General features: G+C 36.8%; 1 protein-coding gene across 5 annotated transcripts in view; it reads left to right on the top strand.

Annotated features, from left to right (window-relative positions):
• DPH6 (diphthamine biosynthesis 6) overlaps nucleotides 1-27,730 on the top strand; it is a 216,247-nt gene that overhangs the window by 186,089 nt on the left and 2,428 nt on the right. For 3 of the 5 annotated variants that reach the window (XR_003921491.1, XR_003921489.1, XR_003921488.1), the window contains one exon: nucleotides 21,761-22,015. The exons of the other annotated variants lie outside the window; for them this stretch is intronic. The gene's annotated coding sequence lies outside the window, so the exon portion shown is untranslated. The remainder of the gene's footprint in view (nucleotides 1-21,760; nucleotides 22,016-27,730) is intronic. 5 annotated transcript variants of the gene reach the window in all.

The raw sequence follows: 27,730 nt of genomic DNA, 5'->3' as shown, positions 1-27,730 counted from the left end.
CCTCATTTAAACACATTAGTAGATGGTTATACCATTTGATACGGGGGCTAAATACTAATTTAACCAGGTTTTAATAGGATTTGGAAAATAATTTAAAAATAATAATTTGCAAGCTGTAAAATGTACAACTTTCAAACCTCTAGAGAACTTCAAAACTTTGTTCAAAACTTTTGCTCATCCGGAGGGAAAGACTTTATAAACTTTGAAAATCAAAATTAATTCTCTTCACCTAATAGTAATATTGCTGGAAGAAAAAAAAATGAGTATGTTGAATATTGCTGTTTCTGATATTTATAGAGTACTGACTTGTCTGTAATCATCCTGCCAGGAATGTATGAGTCGGTATACCAGATAATGGGGTGAAATTAGATGTAAGAAAAATAACAGTATCTCACCTATTTTGCTCTCAACTATATCACATCCATATACCAATGCTGTGGATGTAAATCTATTTGAGATGTACAAGCAACTTCCTGTTTGTGGCACAGGATTAAGTGACTTGGTAACTTCACAGAAGATGGCAAAATTATGGACCTTTATTGTCCTGAAGTTCTTAGCTGAAGTTACAGATGCTCTGCAACTCACAAAATGAGGTGCTGTTTAGAGGCAGCACAATAGTAGGAATAGGTAAGTAGAGCCCTGAAGAAGAATAGTTCATTGAAGTTCATGCCTTGTTCCAGAAAGGAGTCTTGAGATCAAATCTGTTTTGAGATTGCTCTTCTACTGGGCATAACTTCATCATTTTAGAATTGTCAAGGGATCTTGTCATTTCCAGACTTTTATGAAAAGCATGACTAATTGAAGCCAGCCTAGGGCATTTTCTACAGTTACATACATGAAGACAAATATATTCTAATTTAGCTGATTACTCTATTTTTTCTTCGCATTAACTACATAGAATATGCTTTGAATTCTTTTGTTTTATATCGCGTAATGTAACTTACCTGCTGTGATTTAATCAAGTATTTGGGTCACTCAAACTATAATAGCAACAGAGATAATCAGTATTTCTATCTTTAGATTAGGCTTTTTTATTTTTACTTCTAAATTAATTTTTTTTCTTGTGATTGTTTTTAGCTGTGATAGTATGCAAACCACTTAAATTTTTGATCCTTTAAAAATTTTGAAACAGAAACCTCAGCTGTTTAACAGTGCTTTCATTAAAAGTATTGCGTGTCATTTTGGGCTTAACTTGTTTGAAAATACTTTATGCAGGAGTTCTGCAAACTCTTTAAGCATATTAAAATTTCATTTTGATAGGAAACGTGCTGCATAATACTTTCTTGCTACAGAAATTAATGCCACAGTACTTATTCTGCAGTAAGTTTACCATATGATGCCGCTTAAAAAAATGTCTTTGGCAAGTATTCACTGGAAGGAACGTTTTGGTGTTTGGTGTTAGGCAGGAGTTATTCTAAGCACATTGCTTACAATGCTATTTTACATTTTTTTCCATGTTTCTTATGTTTCACTTTTCATGAATATACTGCCGACAGGCTGAAAAGCATTTCAGAAGTTTTCATCACTTAAAGCATACTCATTCAAAGTCAATAATTATATTAAAAAGACTTTAGCAGTTCCAAGGTGTATTGATGTGATACTAAAGTAGATCTTCTGTAAGAGATGTTATATTTTTAGCTCTGAGCTGGCTAGGAACCCTCAATTAATTATCATTGTAGCACACATTTCAAAAATAATCAGTCCCCACTGTCATTTAGAAGAAAAAAGCAAATAATACACTTTGCAAGCCAGTAAGACTTAAATATGCTTGTCCAAACGTAGGAAAACTTGTTTATTTTTCTGGCACACAAATGAAAGCTGTCCAAAGGTTGATGGAAGAGCATCACACGCCGGCCAGGAGGAGCTATGGATTTAGAGTCAAGACCTTGGCCCATTTGAACCAGAATGATTCTAGTGAGAGATTGCAGTCTTTAGTTCATCCAAAGGATGGTCCCTGCTCTGATATATAATGTGTCAAGACACATAAAACAAGCCCGAGCTTCAGAAAACACAGACAATCTGAGCTCTGAAAACCAAGTCAAGCTGAACGTCAGACATCATTAGCTGCTGTGGTTTTGCTTTTTAGGTGAAGTTAAATCCCAATCTATGGAAATTATCAGAAATTATGTTATTAACATCACTGGGAAAGAACTTCAGCACAGTTGACCAAGTTCAAAGGCATAATTTGATCCTTCATTTTCAATAGGGAGATGAAAATGCAAGGCTTCATCTTAGAGTACTCCACTTGCTTGGTCTTTTCTGCTCTTCCATTTTAGTCTCCTATTCTGTTTGTTGCCCTTTCTTTTTACTTCTGTTCATCCCTCATTCTGGACCACATAAATCATGTCTCAGGCTGCGTCATGGAAAACATGCTACAAGAGTAAAACTTGAAGGCAGGCACAGTGAGCCAACTGCAACAAAACAAGATGTAAAAATTAAGAGGCAGCAGGCTAAGTGTCTTGATCCAGAAAAAGGAGATGTGACTGACATAAACCAGAGTATAGCAAGCAGGATTATAAAGCCAAAGCTTCTGTTTTAAAAGCGTGTTCTTCTGTGCTGAAAATATAATTGGTAGCAAGAGGTAGTAAGCAAAAACATGTGTACAGAAATTCACAGCTTGGATTCTACTGGGTGTTATTTATTAAATTATGAGCCACTAATATGTTTCTTTGTCCCCTCTTCAGAAGGAAAATAGTGGCACAGAAACAAAAGAAACTTGATAGATCACACACAGTCCTTATACCTACCTAAATGCAACACATCCATCCTGTTGGTTATTGCCGATATTTAAAAAGGAGCAGGTTTTGTACTAACAGGAGGAATAGAGGTATTTGAAAACCAAACATTCCTTTTTAGGCTCCTGATACAGTGAGGTGCTTGTGTCTCCTGTGAAGTGCTGAGGGCTGTTCATTGCCATTGGAATCTGTGTGGAGACAGCTGGACTCCCGTTAAAGTAGGGGCAGAGTCAGCGGCCAGAGCAGCACGGCTTTGATGCAGGAGAGAAGTTCAGCTTGGTATCATGATCCCTAAGCAAACTGGAACTTTCTTCTGAAGCAACATGCAAGTCAGTGATTATGATAGGCTACAGCTTGCATGGTAAAGTCCAAGGTTTGGGTTTAATTTGTTGAGGGGTTATAAAAACAGTGTTGCCTCTCACCATACACCACAGTTGCTTAGTTGTTAATTTGTAATAATAGGCTGTTTTTCAATTAAAGAGAACATCTCAGTGCCATTTGAAATGCTCACTGTTGTTGACTAGTAGGCTTAGACTGTTGTCCTCTCTGTCACTGACCTTGTGCAGTTTGTCCATGACTTCAATACAAGTTTGTGCAAGATAACCAGATTCCCTAGAAGTCTCACAGCCTGCTAAGTATGTTATGCTTAAGCACCAAAAACTTTTCATGAGTTTAAATTATCTTTGATTTATTAACGTTTTTCAGATGGTGTTCTGTCTTTCCTCTCCTTATAAAAGCAGTCCTACACAGGACTTTGTGTGTGTGTATTCAGGGCTTTGCCCTGCAGAGAATAGCCTTCTCTCATGTTGATTCCATGATATCATAATGCACATTTTAAAATTTGGCAAAATAAGAGAGAGAAATTGGAAAGCAATGCAATACTTTTTTCTGGGTTCTTGATGATGCATCACCTTTTAGTTAGAACATGAAGCAGCCTCTGTACATTCACTTCATGGTACACAAATTTGACCTATAGCAGTGATAACTTAGCCTTTTACTCTTTATATAAAATCAACTGAGCAATAATATTATTATTTATATGGTTCCTATAGTAAACCTCATGTTCTCAGTTAAGAACAGCAAGATGGTATGATTATAAATTCTTATGTTTTAGTTACTGCAATCCACTCACAGATAATATCGTTTGTAATGTAAATCCTGGTCATGTCTCTAGGATATAAAATAGCCATGAATTATTATTACATATTTTTCAGAAAGCCTTTCAGAATAAAAAATGAAATTGAACACTTAAGAAAGTATGTGGGAGCTGTAGGAAATACCATGTTATCTTTTATTAGATTATGCTGGCATCAGTGGGGAGAAAGCTTTAAAAGAAAGGGCAAAATATGACAGTAACATGTACAGCATTGTAAATTCTTTATGTGTGTGTGCATGCATCATGCAAATTGACAAATTTGAAATAGTATTTATTTTTAAGATATATGTGAATGTATTTAAGAAAATTGCACTATCAAATGTGGCAGCAGTTCAATACATATGCACATACCTAATCCACCCATACAAACGTGTATCTACTTTTCTGAACTGAAGCTTATGTCTAAAATTATCCTGCTAAAAGTGGCCCTATATAAAGACTATAAGGGAAACAACGAAAATCCCACAACGAATTTTTAATAGGCCTGGAGAACTAAGTATCAAGTAAGCAGAGGACTGTGATCAATACCTGAAATCAGAAGTGAAGATTAGAAAATTAAATGAAATGTAAAAATTCTGCATTGTCCACACAAGCACAATTTATATGTGAAACTTACCCTTAAAAACACATTCTGTGTAATTAACCTATTCTGAGCAACTAATTATTATTATCAAAAAAGGTCAGCTTCCATGCCACAATAATGTTGTGCATACAAGTATTTTCCTTTCCTTGTTTAGAAACATAATAGATTTTTTCTGTGCTTTTTATGTCTATATGATACATTTTTTTAGAAATACTGATATTTTCTTTGTATTCTTCCATTATTTTCTTAAACAATAGGAATTTCACTTTCATAATATAAATAAATATATTTCAAGCTTTTCCATGCTGCTCAGCCAAATTAAGTGAATGCTGACATTTAGTTACCTGGCAGGATGCAGAGATAAAGTATGCCAGTAAGAGTAGATGCTCAGGAGAAACTTGATTTAAACTGTATCATCTCCTTCCTTTAAAAACCTGAGATAACCTCCATTGAATTCTTCACTTTCAATAATCCAGTTTTTCTAATACAAAGCTTCTCATCTACTTTAAGTTCATTATGACACTGCAGGAAAATAACATTTACAAACTTAAAATGTACAGCTTTCAGATATGGTTATTACTAAAGCTGAAATATTATTTAAAGCACTTCACTTGTTATTACCTATAGAACTTTAATTTTTAATAACTCTACTGGAAAAAGTGTGTAAAACAAGATATTTTAAAAGATGCCAAAATTATTATATAATATTTCCTCTCGTTACCATGTTCTGAGTCAGTTTGATTTATCCCAGCTTGGAATATTAGACTAGACATGAAGTGGTAGAACATTCTTACAGTTTAAAAAAGTATATATACATATTCTTATATATATCTATATATATGTATAGATGTACATGAATCTCCCCTGGCTCCCAACTCTCTGCCGAGAAAATTTTCCTCTTGTCAGTTCATTGATCCTAATATCATCTTAGAATAGAGAAGGCATTTTGAAGTACAGAGTTCTTTTCCTTCATGCTGTTTTAACTATGGTTTATATGTAGGTAAATACCAGCCCTTTGTGGTTATATTTAGCGTAAGTATTGAGCTTTTCTTTTTACCTTTGTCTTGCTGAACTGCTTAATGTTTTCTGGGTTTTTCATGTGTTAACTATTTGCCTAAGCAGGCTGTTGACACTTTCTGAAGTTTTAAGAAATTTCAGGTATTTTCTTTTAAGCTGAGGTTCAGGCTCAGTGATTTTAGAGACCATTTTAAGTTTCTAGTATTATGAAGTCTATCTAAAAGGTGTTATACTTCAGTTTTCATGCAAAATGTTATTTGCATCTGATTGCAGCTCTGCAAACTCATGTTGGCTTGCAGTGTCTAGCATTTGAAGTGTTCTGTCTATTCATAAAATAGGAACGGCACTGGCCATAGCTGTTCAGGGTGCTCCAAACTCATTTTTCAATATACCAGAATTCTATTTTGGAGACACTGTTTCAAGTAATAGAAAACAAATTTTGGCCCTATACTGTTGATCTTGTACTTTACAGACTGTTTCTTATCTATTATTCTGCCATCCATTGTCTCACAGGAAACTAATGGGAGTTGCATAGTTTTTCTTGCAAAGGCTAGATTATATAAGAATGAAACAACTCTGCTTGATTTTCATATAATTGCAAGCTAAATTGCAAGACTGGAAATTGGGGACAAGTACATTTTGCATCTGAAGTGATCAGATTCAACATTAGAGCTCTTGATACAGTTCTCACGGAACAACCCTTAGCCCAAATTGTTCACCTTCGCTAAAAAAACAGACTTGCAGACACACTGTAATACTTAGCCAATATTTTGTAAAAAAATCTGCTGGTGTTCTTGCAGCAAAACTTGTTAGTTTTACTAGTAGTGTTAAATTTGCAAAGTGACAATTCCATGTTAGCTCATTTGATAAATACCCTTTGACCAGATATGAATCTGTATCTCCTCCTAAAGGCTAAACATTTCTGCATGTTTGGAATTAATTGCATTAACTTCATTAATCTGTTTCATGATCTTAAAGCTCCTACGGGTGTTTTAATCTGATGTTTGAGGTAACTTTCTTCATGAACCCCCGAGCTTCATCCTGTAGTTGTGAACTGGAGTTGACTAGTTCACTAGGTTGACTTAAAGCTGTTTGACTGTGATTGTTGTTGCTTGCCTTCTTTATGGATCACAGATTTTATGTTAGGTAAAACTCATAAAAAGTCAAGTAATGAACAGGAAAGAAATAGAATTTATCTAAAATTTGCTAAACCCTTTTATTGTCCCTAAAAGCATAATCATGACCTTCTGCTGAAGTGAATAGAAGTTGTAGCCACAGGGAACCTTTCACACAGATTTCATTGCAAGATTGAAGCTAAAATGAAAGGCCAGATAGTTTACAGCCATTCTGCAGGCTGCGGACCAAAAAAATTATAACTACTGGAGTAAGTTCAAACTGTTAGCGTTTAAAGAAAGACTGTCATCTTGCTCAGTGTTCTGTCCATGCAGAGCTTGTTGAAAATTCATTAAATGCAGCATTAGTGACATTTCTAGGGTAATATACAACCCACTGTAGCAAAGAATTACCTGGAAGTAGAGATTCCACTATTCTGACTTTTTCTTAATAAGCATGTTAATTGTATTACAGACTTCCACTTCCTCAACTGTTTCCTTAATAGTGATGTGTTTACATACAAATGTTTTGAATAGCTGCCACTATTACCAACTTAAAAGCTAGTTTTTCTTTCTTACACATTCTCATTGAGCAAAAGAAGGTTCTAAAATTCCCAGATATGTTTTTCATCTTGTGCCTTCGGGGATATCACACTGGTGTCTTGTTGGAATTTAGTAAGCAGTATTTTTAGTGATGAAAAATAAAAAAAATATACCTAGCTGTAGCACTTTTTATGTTTTGAGGGGACCTTAGAAAGGAGTTTAGTATCATCACCTGAATTTTACTGATAAGGAACCTGGACATAAGAGAAGGAGGTAGTGACTTATTCAGGTTTTCTCAGTAAGCCTGTGACAGAAATTGAACCTTTGTCTCCTGAATTCTAGCCAAATATTTTCTCCAGCCTACTCTCCTTCTGCACAGGAGTGCAGATTCCAAAATGCTAAAAGACATAAAAAGCAGACGATGTAAACAGGTTGTAAATGAACACACAGTTCATGAAATCCTGGCTCCACTTAAGTCGGTGGCATAACTCCCTTCAACTTTAATGGAGTCAAGATTTTCATCAGGTCAGGCCATCTTTTAAAGAAAATAGTGCCATATTTATGCTAATCTTAGAAATTTACACTTTCAGATCTAATTTCTTTACTTTTTTTCTATATACAGTTTGAGTTGCCATAGGTTCTCTAATTAAACTTGGTACATAATTTGCTGTCAGCTTATATTTCTTAACCAGACCTTAACACCTTTCTTTGAATTCATTTTGCTTTAAAGAAAAAAAATAGGTACTGACTGTTCTGAAACATACTAAGCTTGGTTTTTATCATCATCGTTCTGACAAATCTTTTTTCTTGGCTTTGTTCCTTTGTATCGTCAAAATATAGGTAGTATTTTATCTGTTGGTAGCAAATTTCACCGTTACTTATAGATACAGTTTAGTGTAATATATTTTCATTTATATTTGGCCACAGAGTAGGATGAAGAAAGATTGGCTATTGAAATTTGTAAGTGTATTGGATGTAGAACTTGCATGTTTGCTATTAAAAATTACTGATAGCTGTAAAGGTTAGCATGAGTTAATTTTGCTCAGTAAGTAGTAAACTTACTAATAATTTGTGAATTAATAATTAAAAGTTTAGATGAAGACCATGGTTTGCTCCTGACAGTTAAGTTTGTGGTAGTGGCTCTGGCTATTCACTGTCTCTAGTCAGATTTTATTTGTTGCATTTTTTTTATGATTAAACTGAGCTTTTTCCTCCTTCAAATAACAGTCTGTGGTAGTGGGAAATGGGAATGCACTGAGACATAGAAGACAAGGAAGCAACTTGGTGGCAAAATGAAATAATTTGTAATCAACAGGAAGGAATTGGTCTCAGAGTAACCAGTGTCTTTAAAAAAGCTTGAGAAAGAATGTACTTTTATTTTCCTTAATGCTTGTAAGGAAAATTACAAACAGCTGTAAGCAGTAAAGTCCATATAGGAACTGTCATACAATCATAAAATAGTCTCTTACACAATATATTGATACTGATTTTTACAAAGTTGCTCAGGACAGCAAATGCTTTCTTGAACAAATTATTTCTTGAGGACAATATTCCTCCGTTCTTCTTTTCATAGTCTGGCTAGTACCTAATTTAATTGAAGTGGTTCCAAAAAGAATATGGCTTATTATTCCTCACAGGAGAGGCTACTCTGTTTGGAAAGAAATGGTGACCAGGATCTAAGACAGGAAGCGCTATGAGAGATGAGAAATTCCATTGAACATTGCATAAAATTGAAGAGAGGAAGTCAGAATAGGACAAATCTGATGTGTAATAGCTATTCTTAAGTAGTGGTAGTTTCCTGAGAGGCTGCCTTCTTTTTTGAACCTTAAGAAATTAAAAGTATTAATGAACTGTGTCTGCACCAAATCACAGTATCCTTTCCAACATACAACCTCTAAAAATATACTGCTGTAATGTTAGAACAGTAAACTGAAAAGCAACTGATACAGAAATTAAACACATCAACTTGTCCTGCAAAAGTTAAATTATTATTGGTTGTGTGTGGTGCCATGGACCACATAGGACATGTATTTCATTTTCTTTTGACAGCTTGGATTCAGTAGTTTGGTTTGTTTTCTAACAATGTGTTTGCTATAGAAAATATTTCATTCTACTGAGCTGACATACTGTTGAGCAATAAAAGGTCTTGGCTTACACAAAAAAGCTGTGCTCAAAGTGGTAGATATTGACCTGTCACATGGTAACTTGAACTTCAATATCATGTAAGTAAATGAATCTATATATAAACAAAGATATGTAGTCTACCCTTACTATGAGGGAGCTAAGCCTTGCTTATTAAAATTGTTTTAGTGGCTGTGACAAAGACCAAAGACTAAAAATTAAGCATTTTTGAGAATACTGTGGCTTTAGGCCAGACTTTTCAAACATTGCATATATAAGACTAATTTTGCAAGTAAATGACCAGCAATGTATGCACATGACCTGTAGTCAAACCCATGAAATAGTACTGGTAAAGTGGAATTATATAGGCTGTGCTCTAAGAATTCATAATAACAGTAGCGTAACCAGTGGAGCTTTATCAAGAGTCAGTGAAGTGATTGTATTGCATACACTTAAGTCTTATTTCCTATTGTCAGAACTAATATTAAAGTCATACTTCCATTATCCTTCCTAGTACAGACGTGTCAAACATAGTATAGTATAGAGATATGCCAAACTGTATCTTTCTCTATCATAGAGTATATTCTTTGATTTTTTTTTTCTTAACTTAATAGGTGTCGTGGTTTAACCCCAGGCAGCAACTAAGCACCACACAGCTGCTCACTCTCTACTTCCCCCTCCCCCAGTGGGATGGGAAGGAGAATCAAAAACAAGTAAAATTCATGGGTTGGGATAAAAACAGTTTATTGAAATAAAAAAATTAAAAAATAATAATAATTGTAATGAAAAGGAAGATAACAAAAAAGAGAGTGAAATATAACCCAAGACAGACAACTGATGCACAATGCAATTGCTCACCACCCATTGACCGATGCTCAGCCAGTCCCTGAGCAGCAATCTGACCCTCCTGGCCAACTCACCCCAGTTTATATACTGTGCTTGATGTCACATGGTGTGGAATACCCCTTTGGCCAGTTTGGGTCAGCTGCCCTGGCTGTGTCCCCTCCCAACTTCTTGTGCCCCTCCAGCCTTCTTGCTGGCTGGGAACGAGAAGCTGAAAAATCCTTGACTTTAGACTAAATATTACTTAGCAACAACTGAAAACATCAGTGTGTTATCAACATTCTTCTCATACTGAATCCAAACCACATTATACCAGCTACTAGAGACAAAATTATCCCAGCCGAAACAAGGACATAGGCTAAAGCTAGCAATGTGAAAACTGTGCCAGTCATTGCCATTAGGTGAGGTTAACATATAAATTTTACAAGTACTTGAAGAAAATTGGTTTTACAATGAGGGTGGTGAAACACTGGAGCAGGTTGCCCAGAGAGGTGGTAGATGCCTCATCCCTGGAAACATTCAAGGTCAGGTTGGACGGGGCTCTGAGCAACCTGGTCTAGTTGAAAATGTCCCTGCTCATTGCAGTGAGGGGTGGACTAGATGACCTTTAAAGCTCCCTTCCAACCTAAACCATTCTATGATTCTATGATAAAAATTGAAAAGCTACTTAATCACAAATGGTTCTTGCTAAAAAACATTTAATTCTGACTGTGTAGTAAGTCCAAATTATTGAGAAGGAACATAATTGTCAGCATTCAGGCATTTTTTATGTCTGACAGTATTCTATATGTATATAAGCAAGTGATAATTTGTTTTTTGATGTTTATAACAAATGAAGAGTTAATATTGGGCCTTTCTGCAAAATTATCGTGGATTTCCTGTAACAGTACTGATTCCTTTCCTGGAGTTATCTTAAAGCAGGATAGCTTTGCCTTGCTGTGCTTTGGCTGGCTGACTTTATCTAGAAGACATTTTCATTGATTCAAAAAGTGGCAGAGAACTGTCGGGATTGAAAGACCTGTTTCTAATTGATAGTTAATCGATCTTGAACCAAATCAGCCACCAACTGGGTGGTCCTCTCAACGTAGGCGCCTATGTGAGGTTAATTTCTTTATGTCCCACCAGCCAATATAGTCTCTTTTTGTAGGTAATTACAGCTACGTCGAGGATGGTATACCACCAGAAAACATTCCCAGTTGTCAGCATTCTCTATACTGTCCTGTGCTGTTCCTCTGTGCAGCACTTTGTGCAGTTTTCAGGAATGTTTTGGGCTGGGCAAATTAGTAGGTCACTTAGGCCAGGCTCTCATTTGTATCAGGTGTATTTGTTTTCTTCAGTGCTTGTTGAAACCTTATCACATGGTCCTGGAGTCATGATGACCTCATTGAAACGACTAGTTTTACCATTGACTTAGAACGGAGTCAGAATTATTTTCTTTAATCCTGTTCCAAATTTAAAATATTTTTTGCATTTCTTGTATTGATTAGTGTTTGCCTAAAACAGATTAACAAGTTCAGTGTTAAAATCAGCACCATAGAATCCCATACCTATAGAGGACAGTATGTGTGAAAGAAGAGAGCTCTCTAAACCATGCAGGTCACAGTGATCCACCTACAAGTGTCCCCAATCCAGAGACTGAGTAGTTTGCTATATGAATGGCTTTTCTTTAACACTCTTCTATGACATCCCTGTAGGCTACAAGCATGACCTTCTGCAGTCATGCTGCTACTGCATGCAACTATTTAAAACTCTTTAGTTGAACCACAGAGTACAAGAAGTGGCAACCTGTTCTACCAAATTCCTTTCCCCATGTCCCAGCTCCACGATGCTTTATAAGGATTCTGTGCCAGTAATCCTATAAATGTAGGGAAATATATCACTGAGTTAGCACCTCTTAACTTTCACAAAAGCAGATGAAGGTTTACTTGGTGACCCTTAGTTAATAATTACATTAGCTAGAGCAGAACCAATATATAAGTCTTAGCTAAATTTGGTTCTTAGGGCTAAAAGTATGTGCATATAGCTTACCTAACAGTGTGTGTATGATGTGCTTGCTGCATAAAAAATTACTTTCTCTGGTACACCCATTTGACTACCTCATCTACACACTGCCCACCAAATGTCACCACTAAGACTACCACTGACATGCATATCCTTGGGCAGATTTAAATAGCTTCCTTTATTTTAATTAACCTGTCAGAGAAAGTTTCTTTGTTTTCAACACTTAAAATTAAGCTTGGCCTAGAGTCTAAATTTAGCCCTGCAGCTATGATAAATGTGAAGACCAGTCACTTTTATAAGGGTTTTGAAATGCTCTCACAGTTGCAAAGATAAGAGGAAATGCAGACTACAAAGTAGCAGGTCTGAGTAAGAAGCTTCCAGTTTATATTGTTGCTTTTCTGATTATAACTGTTTCTAATCTACTGAATGGCAAACTTCTGTATTCTGCACCTTTTTAAAATTAAATTCTTCTGAGCTATGGGAGTGACAAGGAAAAGTTTACTAGACAAAGAGATTGTAATATATCTCTAAATAAAGTATGTCTAAATCGTTCTGCTGTTACAAGTGTTACATTTTAGCTTTATTGATAATTTTGTGAACATTGATTAAATTTCCACTTGAAGCTGGTGTTTTGCGAATGGAAAACCATTCCAGAAGAATTTGAAATAGGAAGGATTAGCTGATCATTTAATGTAACGCACTGTGCAATGAAGTTGTCTGCAGTAATAACTCAATTAACCAGAGGTTCATTTAAATTCCGTGTTTCTATTATAAACAATAGTGATGCAGTTCACAGTTGCCTGGACAGCTATGATAAGATCAATTTAGTCTAACTGCCTAAAAGAAGTTAACTGTTTTTTTTTAACCTAATGACCTAGGTTCTTTGTGTTGGGCGACAGTCACCTCCAAGGGACCCTTCATCCTGTAGTCTATTTTAAAATGGGATTAATAATCTTTTGGAACAGAGGGCTGTTTTTCATTAGGTGCCTAGCTTTTAAACTGTTAAATCACATGAGAATAATTCCACCCTAAATTTAAAATAAAATCTGTTCTTGGTGCAAACCAGTGGTTTTGAATTTGAATTTTCATGTTTTAAAAATGATGTTTATAACACTCATGACTAGTATTAATGAACCACTGTAAATTCTTGTAAAGTAGTCTTCCTAGATGCAATCAAGTCAGAATTAAAACAGTAATTGCGAATAGTGTGAATTGTGCCATTCATTTCAATGGACCTATCATGTTGGTAGATCTGTGCTGAAACCTAAAGCTGTCACTAGAGATGTCAGCTCTACTAACTGTTGCCTGTCTGATTCTTTTAGAGAAAAACTCCGCTAGTAACTTTATTCTGCATCTCAAACAGCCTTAGTGTTGTCTCTCTCATCTAGCTGCCACATTTCCTAGCCATTCTCTGACTGCTTGACAAAATTATATATAAGTAACAAATACCCAGGTCCTGAAAATGTGGTGGTAGTATAAATTACATTAATTTTACACTTGACTTTTTTGTAATATATCTGATTACATTCTTTGTTTTGTAAGGTAAAATAATATATTTCATTAAGGAGCTGCAGAATTCAAGGCTTAAGAAATATACTAGGTCTTGAGTTTAACATGCTTATACAATTGATTTGTAACTATTTAATTGAAAAAAAAATTCAGTCTAATCACTTTTAGCGCATGAGTTATATTCAGCCTGTAAACTCCTTATTATTCATACACAGAAGGACGTGTCCAATGATTAAGACCCCAAGGATTTGGTTGATAGAATAATCTGCATTTCTAAAGAAAAAATAAGCTGTAGGGTATTTAATTCTTTAAAAGAAAAGTTGTGATGCACGTCAAAGCATAACACTGACTCATAGTTTTAAAAACAGTATCTGCAACTTGCTTGTCCATTGGCTGGATCACTCATATATCTGTAATGTACAGTCTTGATCTAATAATTGCTAATTATGCAGTTGTTTATCAGCTCATTTGAAACATCCTGAAATTCAGTCTAGCTCAGCAAATTGCTGTGCTTAAGGCTTTTTTATATTCTAGGAAATTATAATATCCCCAGAAGGCGAAGAATTAATAATAAAAATCCTCTTTTGTAAAAGATTATCATTGCAGAGCAAATGGAGCAGATCTTCCCTATCTTAGTGCATTTAATATTCTCATTTTTTTCTATGAAAGTTTGATGGAAAGACTATGTGGGAATCACTGTTTTATTAACTTGTTAAGAGACAAATTTACTGAACCAGTGCAGCATATTGATTTCGGTGTCTGCTATATGGAAAAGCAGCAATAGTAATGGATGACTTCTAGACATTTCCATGTGGAAACTAGCTCATTATTTAGATGTTTTGTGATCTTGATTTATCTGCTTAGGCTGGCATTACGGAGTTAATGACTAAAATTACAAGGATGCTTTCTTGTTTATTACTCTAGAAGTTTTTCCTGCCTTCCAAATGATTCCTTCCTAATATGCCCACCCTTATTGAATCCTTTGTGAAGGATTACAGAAGCAAATCCACAGTTTGTCTCATTCCATTGGAAACAATATGCTGGCTGTTAGATTTCAGGTTTGATAGGCAATAAAGAGAAATTAGAATGCTACATGCAGCACATTTTTGATCAGTTATCAAACATTATTCAACTGATCAAGCATGCAACAATCTCTGGAGTGGGGGAGCTTAATATAGCTTGATCTAATTATCTTTGTAGTTGCAAACATACAAAGGTAAATATCATACCTAAGATATTTAATGAGGAGGAGAAAGGTAGCTGTCAAAATAAATTGAGTTGCTATCCTCTAGGTATTTTTCTTGAAGTTTCTTCAGCCCATAAGCATACCTATCTTCCAAGTTCTACTTTTTGTTTTATATTTTGGGGAAAAAAATCTTGCTGCTTAATCTAGGAGTCTAATGCTGGGTTTATTTCCATTATTCATTTTGGCATTGCATGATTCAAGTATCAGATAAAAAAAAAAAAAGATCTCAGAAAGTATGCAGGCATCTGTGGTCCTGCACCCTACAAAGTGAGTGATCCATGTAGGCAAGGGCTGAAACCATGGTAACACAATTTGGAAACTAATATTCATATATCTGCACTCTTACCATATTTTTGGACACATAGAAACGTTTGTAAGTTTATTTCTCAGCTGGCTATGTTGTATCTCTTAGGAGTCACAAGCTGATTTCTACTAAGAAATCTTAATCATCTAGGCAAAGAGCCTTTGTATTAGCAGCATTAAGACCACATAGTTAAGTGATTTACAGGAATTATGTAAATTTTTTGGCCAAGCCATCAGAAATATCTTCTGGAGATTTTTATCAAGCCTGGCCTTAGAAACTGAAATGGTTTACCTCTGTAAGGTATACGTGATGCCTTCTTTTCTATTAAAAGTCTCAATATAGAGGAAAAGGGTTTCTATGATGCATTTTATGCAGAAATAGTTTACTGCAGTAGGTGATGAAGAATCTGTACCACAGCTAGTTGAAGTTTTTATCCTAAGTTTCAAAAATATGACTAATTACTCCAAAAATAGAAATAAATGTAGCATTTCCAAGTCAGTAAAGTTTGCTTCTGACATAAATTTAGATGAATATGTATTATTTTCATGTATATTATCAGCAAAGGAGTTTTAGAAGTAGCAGACTTGTATGTTCGTGTGGATATACAGTGACCTACTTTGTAGGTGCGGACAGAACTGTGTATGTAAAAGTACGTAAAGTGGGTCTGTAATGTAAAACATAGTTTAAAAGAGTGTTATTGAGGGATGCATTGAAGCAGCATCTTTTACATAAGCTCTCAGATATACTATGGCAGTAACAATTATTCATCAAGCGATCTCAAAGCATTTCACAAAGGCAGGAAAGTATTTTTTCTATTCTAAAAACTGGAAGTATGAAATTTGGTGATTGATTATACAAAGCATCAAGAATTGCAGTTGCTCAGAAACACAAAAATCAGACATAAAGGTCCTGCCTGAGACTTAAGGAGACATGTGTCTTTACAGCACTGGGAGCCCTTGCAAAAATAAGTAAAGCATAGCTCTATACGTGTCGCTGAAGCCAAAAGAAGGACTTCCAGCAACTCGGTGGCAGAGGTGGCAATGGCATTCCTGCCACTTGTTTCTTTATGCTGGGTCCTTTCCCCTTGACCACCACTTCATCAATGCATTGCCTGAAGTGTGAAATCATCCTTGTTTTTCCTATATCAACATTAAAATAACAGGTAAGGAGAACTGAATATGAAGAGGTGGTTGATTTGAGGAATGCTGGCAAGATGTGCTGTACACAAGTGAGTCAGAAGCACTTTATAACACGCTCAGAACTTGGAGACTGAATTACAGTTTTAGTAATCATCAGTTCCCCTTCTTCTCTGTCATTTCTTTGTTTAATATATTGCATGGAAGAGACTTATCGTACAAGTTTTATAAGCTTGCAATAAAAATATAACAACTGTTGTATTAAATTATTTAAGTTGTAAACCATTGTAAAAAGCAGAAAAAGTTATATCGACATGGAGCCAGAAAAAATGATTATGATGGAGTATAAAATATATTGTGCTGATTACTACAGAATTTTTGCCCAGTTTAGCATATTGTAAATCTTCGGTTGGCCTTAAGAATGAAACACGAGTAGATTTTTCTAAAGGATTGTGGCAAGCGGTTTAAGAAAAATGAAGCTAAAATCAGATCTATAATTTAAAAACAAATCAGCAAAAATGTGACAGCAAACAAAAAATATCGAAAAGGTCAAAGGAAAGAAGAATAGTGGCAAAGCGAAGGATCAATGAATTCAAAACTTCCAGATTTCCCCTGGGAGAAAGCTAGAATTCTGGAGGAATAAATAACCAACTTTTATATTTTAAGCAAGTAGATTATTATTTTATTCTTTTGTGCTATGCTTTACTAAAAAGAAATGTGCCGATAACTTTGAATCTGGCAGTATTGATGTTAGTAGCATTTGAAAGTGCTAGATTCCTAAATTAGTTGCTAAAATTACAAATGGAAACATTTGCAGGAGGACGCAAATATATTTAGCATGAAGTTCTGACTATACATGATACAATCCACTTAGTTTTCCTTTCTTCTGCCTCTTTGCTCTTGGTAAGTAAAAAATGAGACTGATTAGATGATCATTAATAATAATAATAATAAATAATAATAATAATAATAATAATCCTTTCGCATCTTCATGTTTCACCTTTTTCTCTTACCAGATTTTTTAGGGCTTTAATGACCCTAAGCATTCTTGTGGCAGGTTGTGCCCTGCAAAGTGATTTAGCAAAAATTCAGCTAGGCTGAGCATATTTTGTTGCCTTCCTTTCTACCAACGTGTGCTTTCTGCAAAGGAGAAAAAGAGGTGATGGCCTGATTCTAATGAATCTTCCTAGCAGTGGTGTAATTGAAAAACTGCCTTGGAAGAGAAGCCTTTTTTTTAAAAAAAAGCCTACTCATTCAGCTGATGTAGTGTGGAAAATACTGGCAAGACCACTCCAGTGACGATGTTCCAGGAGAGGAGTGGCTCTCTGTGAACAGATGTTGATGGCTTTCTGTAGCCTGTCCTTCTCACTACCATGTTCTGCAATGCAGCGGGTATGATACTCCCTGACAAGTTAAGGCCCATGGCATAAAGTATCAGTGTTGACCAAAGAAAGGGCTGTGGGGGCATCTTTGCTTTACTTTAAAACTGACATCTCCTCTTGAACAATTTATTTCCCTCCAGCAGTACTGCAACATTGTTAAAGCCAGATCTCATACCGCAGATCACATCTTTAAAACAGGAGGAGGCACAAGGATAAATCAAAAGCATGTTTCGCTGTGCCTTATAGGTTGGCCTCATGTTTGTGCGACAGATAAAGGTCACCCTTCCATCACTCGCACTTCATGTTTCTTAAAAGTGGTTAAAGCATCACATCCATTTTTCTTCTGAGCATTTTCAATTTCATTAATCCAGTATCTCTTTGGCTAACATAGTTTTTGGTGGAGATGTGGCTTACGGCTCCAGAAGTAGAAATTCCTGTTGAAAGAGCCAGTGTTCAAGCAGAGGAACCGTCAGTGCTGCTGAGTGACTAGTCACCTGTGGGTGCTGGCCCACCTTGGGGAGTCTGGGGACCTGGGGGAACCTGGAACCCCTAAGCAACCGACCGGACCTGGGCAGCTTTTCCATTCACTGCCGGGCTATGCTGTATACTTTACCTGTCACCTGTGTGGCTATAAGTCACAAAATGTACAAGAGTCACAGAAGGCAGTGCAGTTTGTATAATTGCAAAAGGCCTTCTCCAAAAGTTTTTTTTAAAAACAGGTGTTTAGGACCATGTATTTTGGTGATGAAACGGTCTTCTTTTTTTTTATGTATATATGTATATTTGTGTAATAATTTAACTGTATTGCAGCCTCTTGTGATACACTGTGGTATAAAATATACAGTAATGTTTATTAAGCAATCATAAGACAGTCAGGTGTCTAGCCCCGTGACAGATATGATAGACTATTTTGACATAAAGCCCACAGGTAACTTTCAAATAACCTGTAAACCACCCCAGCTGTTGATGGTGGAAGAATGGCAGAGGCCTCTGAGCAGTGAAGTTGTTTGACAACAGAGCAGGTGGAACATGTGCAGCAGTGCTCTTCTGGGACTGTGATTTTAAATTCCAGAGATCCAAAAGCAGTCCAAGCAAAAGGACGACTCAGTTCTTGGCCACTGTATTGTTGTTTGTAAGTGTGCTCACTGTGGTGTGCTCTCAAGAGGAAGAAGAGGTGTACAGTGGGTTAGAATTTGGGGTCGCTTGTTGGGTTTTTCACAAATTACCTTAACAAATCGTGTAATTTTGGCACCGTTTTCTATGACTCAGTTTCCTACCTGTCCTATGTTCCTTTTTCAGCTCTCTATTTTTTTGTGTTGATGGTAAACTCTTTGTGGTAGACCTTGTCTGTTATTTAGTGTTTATTCAGTGCCTGATAAAATGACACGTAAGTCTTGCTGAAGGCTTTTATAAATTATGCTGTTAATAACTTCAAGTTAGAGCAAAAATGACTTGCAGCTCACATCACTATGTGGCCAAGTTTCAGACCCTTTTTCTTTTATTTTGCTATCGGTTGACACAGTTGAATGACTCTCCCAGTCTCCCGTTCCCAAATCTGTAACAAACTATGAGCTCACATTACACAGAAAGCACTAGCAGTGAGATTTATTTGTCATCCTTGGAGGCCATGAAGAGGAATAAAAGACTTTCATCTCACTCCTTTTATTCCTTGACTGTAGGGAACAAGAGGGTACTGATATCTGGGGTCGCTGCCACACAGGATACAAATCCAATTAATCTAAATCTGCCAGATCAAGGGGAGATAGTTGGGTGGCTATCAAGAGCCCACAAACTTCTGGGTGAATCATCAGCAACCCCTGGCAGCATGATTTCCCCATTAAAACAGAAGCTGGGTTTTGTTCCACCTCTAAATACTGGTCTACCCTTCTTTTTAGCCTGCTCCAGCTAATTTTGCATCAGTTGTCAGATGTAGCAATAATGAAATTTTAGTCATTTGTAGACTCACTCTAGGATTAAATCGGTGACCTCAGGACGAAAGGCAGTGAATGCCATGACCACTCTTTGTTACCTCTTCCAGGCAGCTTTGATTAAACTGTGCTGTGAAGCCAGACCGCGATCAATATGAATGATCTTCATCGACCTAATAATATATTTAACACGTTCAGTGCACTTTTATCTGGTTTTGTTACGATAAGTTGTTTACATTAGTGCAGCAGATTGATTTAAAGTTTCAGAGCTCTTTACAATGGTAAACATCTAGAAAAAAACTCATTGGTTTGCACATGATACTATATATAAATACGTAATGTACTGTGCAAGCTCCTCAGCAGGTGTAAATTAGCGTAGCTACAATTTACAGCAGTTGAGAATCTGGCCTAGAAACTGAAAATTATTATTCCATCAGTGTTATTTTAAATGATCACAGCTTAACTTGACATAAAGCAAGGACCATATGATCTCCTCCGTACCCAGTCTAAAGATGCTTACCACAAAGTCGTTTAGAAACCTTTTCTATTATTTGTAGACTAAACTCTCGCACCGGCAGATGTATGTGGTATCTGCTAGTTATATAAATATCTCTTCGTGGTCAGGCCTTTTGGATGCACTGTGTCCAATCAGATATTTCTTAAACCCGTTGGTTTTGGAGACTATTTAGCAGACTTGAATAAACGAACAAATGTGGAAGCTGTACCAAACATATCATTTGGGAATGTCAAAGCACTTAACAAACATTGTTACAACCGAGTCCATGTGTAACCACTGAAGGACATATTTGCTTCAGTATGTCTCATGACAGCTTCTTAAAAAATATACTTAAGTGAATTTAACACTTGTGAAAGGTGCCAGATTGACAGGCCCTGGAGATAAAAGTTCTTGAATTACCAGCAGGCACAGCCGAGCTTCCCACACACGCTGCCCCACCAGTGTCCCCAACCCTACCTGGAGGGCACAGCAACCAACTGTCCTACAGCTTGCAAATCTGTGCCATCTCGTGCTCTTGGACTATGGGCCAAGAGTCAGTAGCTGTAATGTGACCTAAAGGTGAAAAAGCAAGTTCCATAATTACTGCACAGGTGCTGTTGCAGTTGATCATTTTCACAGCAAGTTTTCAATTAATCTGGGAGGAAAAAAAAGTGCACATTTATCTGATTTTGCATACAACAAAAAACGTGTGTGTGAGCCTCTAGTGAATCCTGCAGTTTTATCTGTCCGCACAGGAACATTCAGATGACTATATGAGCGAACAAGTGCGTACACATACTGTGAAGTGCATTCTTAGATGCCTCTTGAAAAATGGGTCCGTACTGTTTCATATGTTTGTAATAATCTGTCTCCATTCATAACTCATCCCTGCTTGGTGTCATTACAGCCCATCCTCCCCAGAGATTCTGAACACAGCTGGCATACAAGTTCAATAACCATCCACCCTGTAAAGAGATTAGGTTGTTACAGGGTTGAAAGATAGTACTCAGGGAAAACAGACTCATGATCTTTGCACTCTGTCATGGTTTTAGAAAAAGCACAAGTTCTTCCCTGAGTGATTGTACTCAGAAAGTTCAGTCCTCTGTTCTCTTTGAAATTATATTTAGACCTCACTGTGAGTACTGGAAGGGCATGTTTAAGTGTTTCTTTATTTAGTGCAGAAGGTTAATGACATTTTAAACAAAAGTGCACATTTATAACCTTGTATACAGATTCTCAATCTGTATATAGGACATGGCTAAAAATGCAACACTGGAAAACACAAAGCAATGAGTTTTCATGCTCTGCTATTTTCTAAGCTGTAGCCGGCAGCTTGAAAGAATTATTATGGATGCTAAATCTTAATTCTTTCTACTGAGAAACAGCCATAACTAATGTGCAGAGCATTTGTTTATCTTTAAAAGAGTCACATTTCTTTCTGCAGCTTGCCATTGATGTGCATGATAACATACCTAATTTGACTGGTACTGTGTGTACTTTGGAAGGTAACTTCTGTATATCCAGAGAGAGTTAGGTGGCATATAATTGTTTTAGGGGTGGCGTTTAGGATTTAAATTATAATTGTTACAAATATCAGTATAAAACCTCATTTGAGGATTATGATTGCCTGATTTGCTTACCTCCTCAGCATTCCTGGTGCATCTGTCACACTGTACAGCTTTAGGAAGAGTCCATACCAGCCTTCAAACTAAGCTGAAGTTTAGGTTTCAAAATGTGGAAGGAAGTTCAGGAGAGAATGTATACTTGGAAGAGGATGTTTTAGGATGGTAGTGTCCATGAACTCTGCTTGAATATCTTACCTCACCCAGCCTCAATTCTCCTGTGCAGCCTGTCTGCTGGAAAAAAAGAGATGGACCATTTTGGGTCATCTTCTCCTTCACAGGTGTGTTCTTTTTAGTATGTGGTTTCATGTTTTGTCTAGCCTAGTTTCAAATATCCAATGTAGCTGAGTCAGGTTTTGTTTTGCACTGCTTTTTTTTCACTGCTTGTATTTGCATAGTACCCCAATGGCCTTTTCATTTCATTCATTTTATTACATAGTTCCTAATTTTAACTATATCATGTTATAAATCCCGCTTCAATCTGCTACCTATTACCTGCAAGTACTACTAAGTCTTTTTTCATCAACCACCTTTTTAAGATTTTTAAGATAGTAGCTGGCCTTTTGCTTGCAGAAGGGCAAATGGCTTTTCTTGTTTGCTAATAAGAGGGGAGGAGGAGAATGCCGGGGACCTTCTCTTACAGAATGACAATACTCCACTCCCAGAAAAATGCAGAGGAAGGGAAATAGTTGTTTACCTGTTTTTCCTAAGATGTACGGTATACTTGGGCACCACTGAAAACATTATTTAGAAGCAAATGCTTCCTATAGTTTACCTACCCCATTCTGAAGGATGTGTCTCAGTTCGTTAGTTTGAAAAGTCTTTATAGATGTGAAGTATTATTTTTAATTTCATTTAGGGAAGGCCAGAAATTAGAATTCCGTAATAGGGAAGGAGAGAGGTTCTTTCATGACTGAGTTAAACAGAAGCCTTCAGAAGAATAGAAAGGGGTTGGTTCATTCCCATCTTCATGTAACTTGAATTACAGGGTTTAGTAAGTGAAACGGATCATAAGCTAAACCCTGCAGAGTCCAGAAAGCTCTAATTAACGCCCACAGTGAGTAACTTTTCTGAAATTGGTCTTTAATCAAACTTTGCTCTGAAAACAAAACAAGGTATCGTGGCAGCTTGATAAAAGAGATGCATTGCCGAGGCTGACAGGCCCACAATCAAACCAGCACTAAAAATAACTGTTTTGTCTACTAATTTTCTTTCAGATGCTAAAAAAAATGCATTAGCTACAGTCTAAAAAAACTTCCATAGTTACTCAGCCAAGTGACTCAGCTCTAGAAAAGTGAGGTTCCTGTAAATGTTAATGCCCTCCCTGGTTATGAGTGAGCCCTCTTTCCTTCCCACACCCTCCTGCCAAAGCACAGGAACAGCAGAGAGGTCGGTGAGGCTGGGAGGGGAGGAGGCAACTTCTGGATTCCTTCAGAGCTGCTCATTTGAGGCCAGCTGTCCCTCTCCTCTTGCTGCTGGTGGTGCAGAGCTCGGGCATCCTCCCCGACTAACTAGTCTCGAATAAGATAAGCCAATCACTCATCTTTCTTGTACCTCCCATGAACAGTAAGGTCCACGGCTGCTACCTTGCACACTCGCAACTCCTCACTGATTCCGAGAGCAGGAGTTATCAGTAAGGCATGCAGGGAAACACAGCTGCTTTTCCTCTTCCTATTCCTCTGCTCAGCTGTAGAAAGAATTGCTCTGACTCCTGTGGGTACCCATCCAAGCCTACAGCAATTTTCATTATGTTTTCACCGTAGCCTGTGTAAAAACATTGCCAGAATTGTTTTTTCGGGTTTGGGATAGATTCCAAAGGGACAAGAAGTCCACTGCACAAAGAGGACTAGCAGTAAAATATAATGAAACTATAGTCTTCCCTTTATAGCAGATTTTTATCTCAGTACAAGAAAGACACAGACCTGTTGGAGCGGGTCCAGAGGAGGCCACAAAAATGATCAGAGGGCTGAAGCACCTCTCCTGTGAGGAAAGGCTGAGAGAGTTGGGGTTGTTCAGCCTGGAGAAGAGAAGGCTCCAGGGAGACCTTATAGCAGCCTTCCAGTACCTAAAGGGGGCCTACAGGAAAGATGCGGAGGGACTTCTTAATAGGGCCTGTAGCGATAGGACAACATTCAAGGTCAGGTTGGACGGGGCTCTGAGCAACCTGATCTAGTTGAAAATGTCCCTGCTCATTGCAGGGGGGGGGTGGAATAGATGACCTTTAAACATCCCTTCCAACCCAAACTCTTCTATGGTTCTATGATTCTATGCTTTCATTTGGTGAATGGTCTGCTGGGTGAAGTGTTACCCTGTTTTGTATGTATCTGTACCTACAACTCACAGTATTTTATGACCAAAATGGCAGAGTCCTATCAGTCTGGACCCTAACAAACATATCCTTCACAGAAGAGGTTGCAGTCATCTGAAATTGTTCTTTGGTATTACGGACAAGCCGAAAGAGGATAGCTAACATTGGCTTTAGTGCTTCCAGTCCAGGCTGTATTTTCATCTGTTATGTGATTACTTGAAAAAAACATTTTCATTGTTACAACTAAAACTAGTTTGGTGCGAGAAGCAAGAAGCCCTTCGGTATAGATGGATCCATAAATGCAAGACAAACTGCAATGAAATGTGACGAATCCTTGAAGATATGTTTTTATGAAAGAATTGTTTGCAAATACAGATGTGCAGATCTGAGTGGCTGCTTTGGCATCTGACCAGGCACGTGTTTGTAGAGATCTGAGTTCCAAATGCAACTGCAGCTCCCCCTGTAATTTCTTTTTTGTTTTAATTTGGGGGTATGTATACTTTACAAATAGGCCTGAAACAGTAAATTTGGGGTTTTTCTGAAGTCTAAATTATGCCAGTTACTTTTTAATTTTTTTTAAACAAATGTTATTACATATTTACCATTCAACAGGAAAGCTCATTCATCAATTGTTGACTTTGAAAGCAGGGAGAGAAATCTAGACACAGCTTAAGAAATCTTCACAACACGGATTAGATTTTCAAAGTTATGTAGCAAAGAATACAAATTCTTTTATTGTCATAGTTTCAAAGACTGGCTTAGGTAATCACGGATTTAAAGCAGTTTCACAGCTTTATCCAAATTCATACGGGTCGTTTGTCTCATATATCATGGCAACAGACTTCCCTGCAATTCAAAGCAGCTGCTTAACTCGTATTTAGATAAATATCCCAGGCCAGAGTGATTGAAGTGTATCATCAGTATTGCATGAAGGAGCTTGGATCATCTCTAGAGCTGTGCCTAATCTGGTCTGCCAAAAGGTGCCATAGAACTCCCCTTGTTACCAGTCCTTAACAAAACTCAGTTACGCCCCAGTCATCATAAGAAGTATGCAAATCATCACTATCCTGATATTATAAATAAGTAGGCAAAGACAGACTGTAACAACTCGCTCAAAACCAGAAGGACCAAGGGAAATTATTTATCCTAGTAATAACTAGGATAAATAATCAGGAGTGGTCGGCTTCCAAAGCAAGTTTTGTTTCCATCCTCGTAAGTTTAGTTATTGTGGATTTCCCTCTTTTTGTGCAGATGAATGTTTCCCACTTGAAAAAAAATCAAGACTGACTTCAAATTTTATGATTTTGGAAGAAATTTATAAAAGCATTGAGTAACATATCTTTGGCCAGTTTTCCCTGGAACTGGTAGGCTCTTAGTATTTTTGAAGATCTAGCTGATATGATTTCAAAATGGAAACACAATTATTTACAGGATGTTGCCTCCACTTCTGCTGTGGGCAAAGCAATTTTGAAAACCCAGTCCCTTAACACAGAAAAGACCAACATGACCAATGTGAAATAATGTCATCAAGAATAGTAAAGAAAACCATAAGGTACCATAAGAAAAGCCAAGTATTGGACTATGCAAAATTTCCACATTACTGTCATTTAAAATCTTCACAGCTGCAACAAAAAATCAGCACAAATTCGTATTTTGCAAAGTGACTTGCTTTTATATTCCAACAGTATATTTTTGTTTATTGGGCTTGATTTTATTTTGGACAGAAAGGTATTAATTAAAATGAAGGAAGCAAATTGTACAGGTTTTGTTTTAAAATCTTATATTCCACTATATCATTTTATATTATCTTAAGTAAAAGTGTGAGAAAAACCATGAACTGTAAAAACAGATAATTTTTTAAAAGCACATTTTCCTTCCTTGCTATGGTTGTAAACCACAGAGACGGTCAGCTGGATGTTTAAGAAAGGAAGGGGGGTTCTCCAGTTCCTCATGTTTCACCTTTTCATTGCACTGCCTGATCATTTAAGGCAGAGGCTTGTTCCAGACAGCTTCAATTAAACTATGCTGTGAAACTGTATATAGATCAATGGAAATAATCCATAACAAGAGGCTAATCATGTATTTAACAGTGTTCAGTCCAGTTCAATCACCTTCTACCATTTCTGTGGCTTTACATTCATGTGGCAAAGCCCGGAAAGTGTATATGTATTTTTTAATCCATCTCATTAGTGACCATATGCTTTGGCTTCAAGGGAGACAAGAACTGTCTGCAATCTGCCAGGGATTTAGAGACATCAATAATTTGTGAATAGTCATGTTGGTACTGGTCGAAGGGTTAAGTGTTCTGCACACGAGGGGCACATCTTTTGGGACTGGCACTCTTAGTCAACTGTTAGGAACCTGATCCCCTGTGATGCATCTTTTCAAAGTACATGCTGCATGTCAGATCTCCACAGCTGAAGCAATGGAGCTTTATTAGCTCAGGGATTTAAAACCTGCTCTAAGCAATGTAACAATATCTTTTGGTTAAAAAGTGAAGGAAAGATAGTAGTTGTAATATGAAGGTGATTTTTTATGTACTGGGCTAAATGTGATCTTCCTTTTTGTTACCATTTTCCTTTTCAATATGAGCTATTAGATTACTCCTCCCCTGCAAATATGCAGTGAAGCAAGAGTATGGCAGCAATAACAGGGACCTGATTTTGGAAACATAAGTGGATTCTGTGGCCTCACTTCATACTGCCTAAATCCTGCTGAAGCCAATGACAGCACAGATGTAAAAATCACCTTCCTAATCATTTGGAATGACCCTTTAGGGGCTCCCAGGACATTGTTTTATCTACTTAGTGTGAAAAGCACCTTTAAAAACAATAGCTTATGGTGTTAGATTGTGCCATGTTATACGGAAGAGCTGCTAAGTCAGTGTGAGAGATCATCAAACTATTGATCTCGGTATCCTGTCCTTACAGCGGAATGGCAGAAATAGATTGTAATGCCAGAATTTTTGGTGAGAGAGGGAAAGGCTCAGAATTCTTTTTGTTCATTTTAAGTTTTGGTTATGTCCACATCCCTCAGCTGTACCCAGGTCAATAGAAAAATGCATAGTGGTGCAGAAAGAAACACCATATGGAACCTGTGCCCTGAACTTCTGCTGATCATTTGGGAGTAGCAGGGATCCATCTTACAGGATGAAGCTTGCCTGCTTTCAGCAAATTTCATGTAGTAATAATAATTAATGCGGATTGTCACAGGAAATGAAAACAGGCACACTACACGCCACTTGTTTGCTGCTTGCTAATAAGCCACTTCTGTTTGTACTTTAATACTGTATCAGGGCAGATTAAATAACTTTAAGACCGACAGCAATCATACAGAGCTCCTGTTAAAGCTCCAGCAAACACACTCACTGAAACCCTCTGTCCTTTACTTGTTTTCACTTTTAAGATCAACTTTTATAAGTATGGCGTGCAACTAAGCAAACATTTCCATAAGTGATATAAAGGAAAGAAATTTTTGAAATCTTTGTATTCGAACAAAGAGTTACATACTTCAGAAAACACTCATACTCATGACTGAGGCTCTTACTTATCTAAAAGCATCGTTTGCATGAGTGAAGAAAATATAGATCGTGTCTTTATTAGTGTCACATCATTAAAAATATACAATTAGTATTGGATGATTTAGAGTAACTTATTATAGCAGGTAAAATATATAGCTGTCAATTTTG

This window comes from Aquila chrysaetos, chromosome 2 (genome assembly GCF_900496995.4).
Source record: "Aquila chrysaetos chrysaetos chromosome 2, bAquChr1.4, whole genome shotgun sequence".
Lineage (NCBI taxonomy): Eukaryota > Metazoa > Chordata > Aves > Accipitriformes > Accipitridae > Aquila > Aquila chrysaetos.
This window is presented reverse-complemented; position numbering and strand designations above follow the sequence as displayed.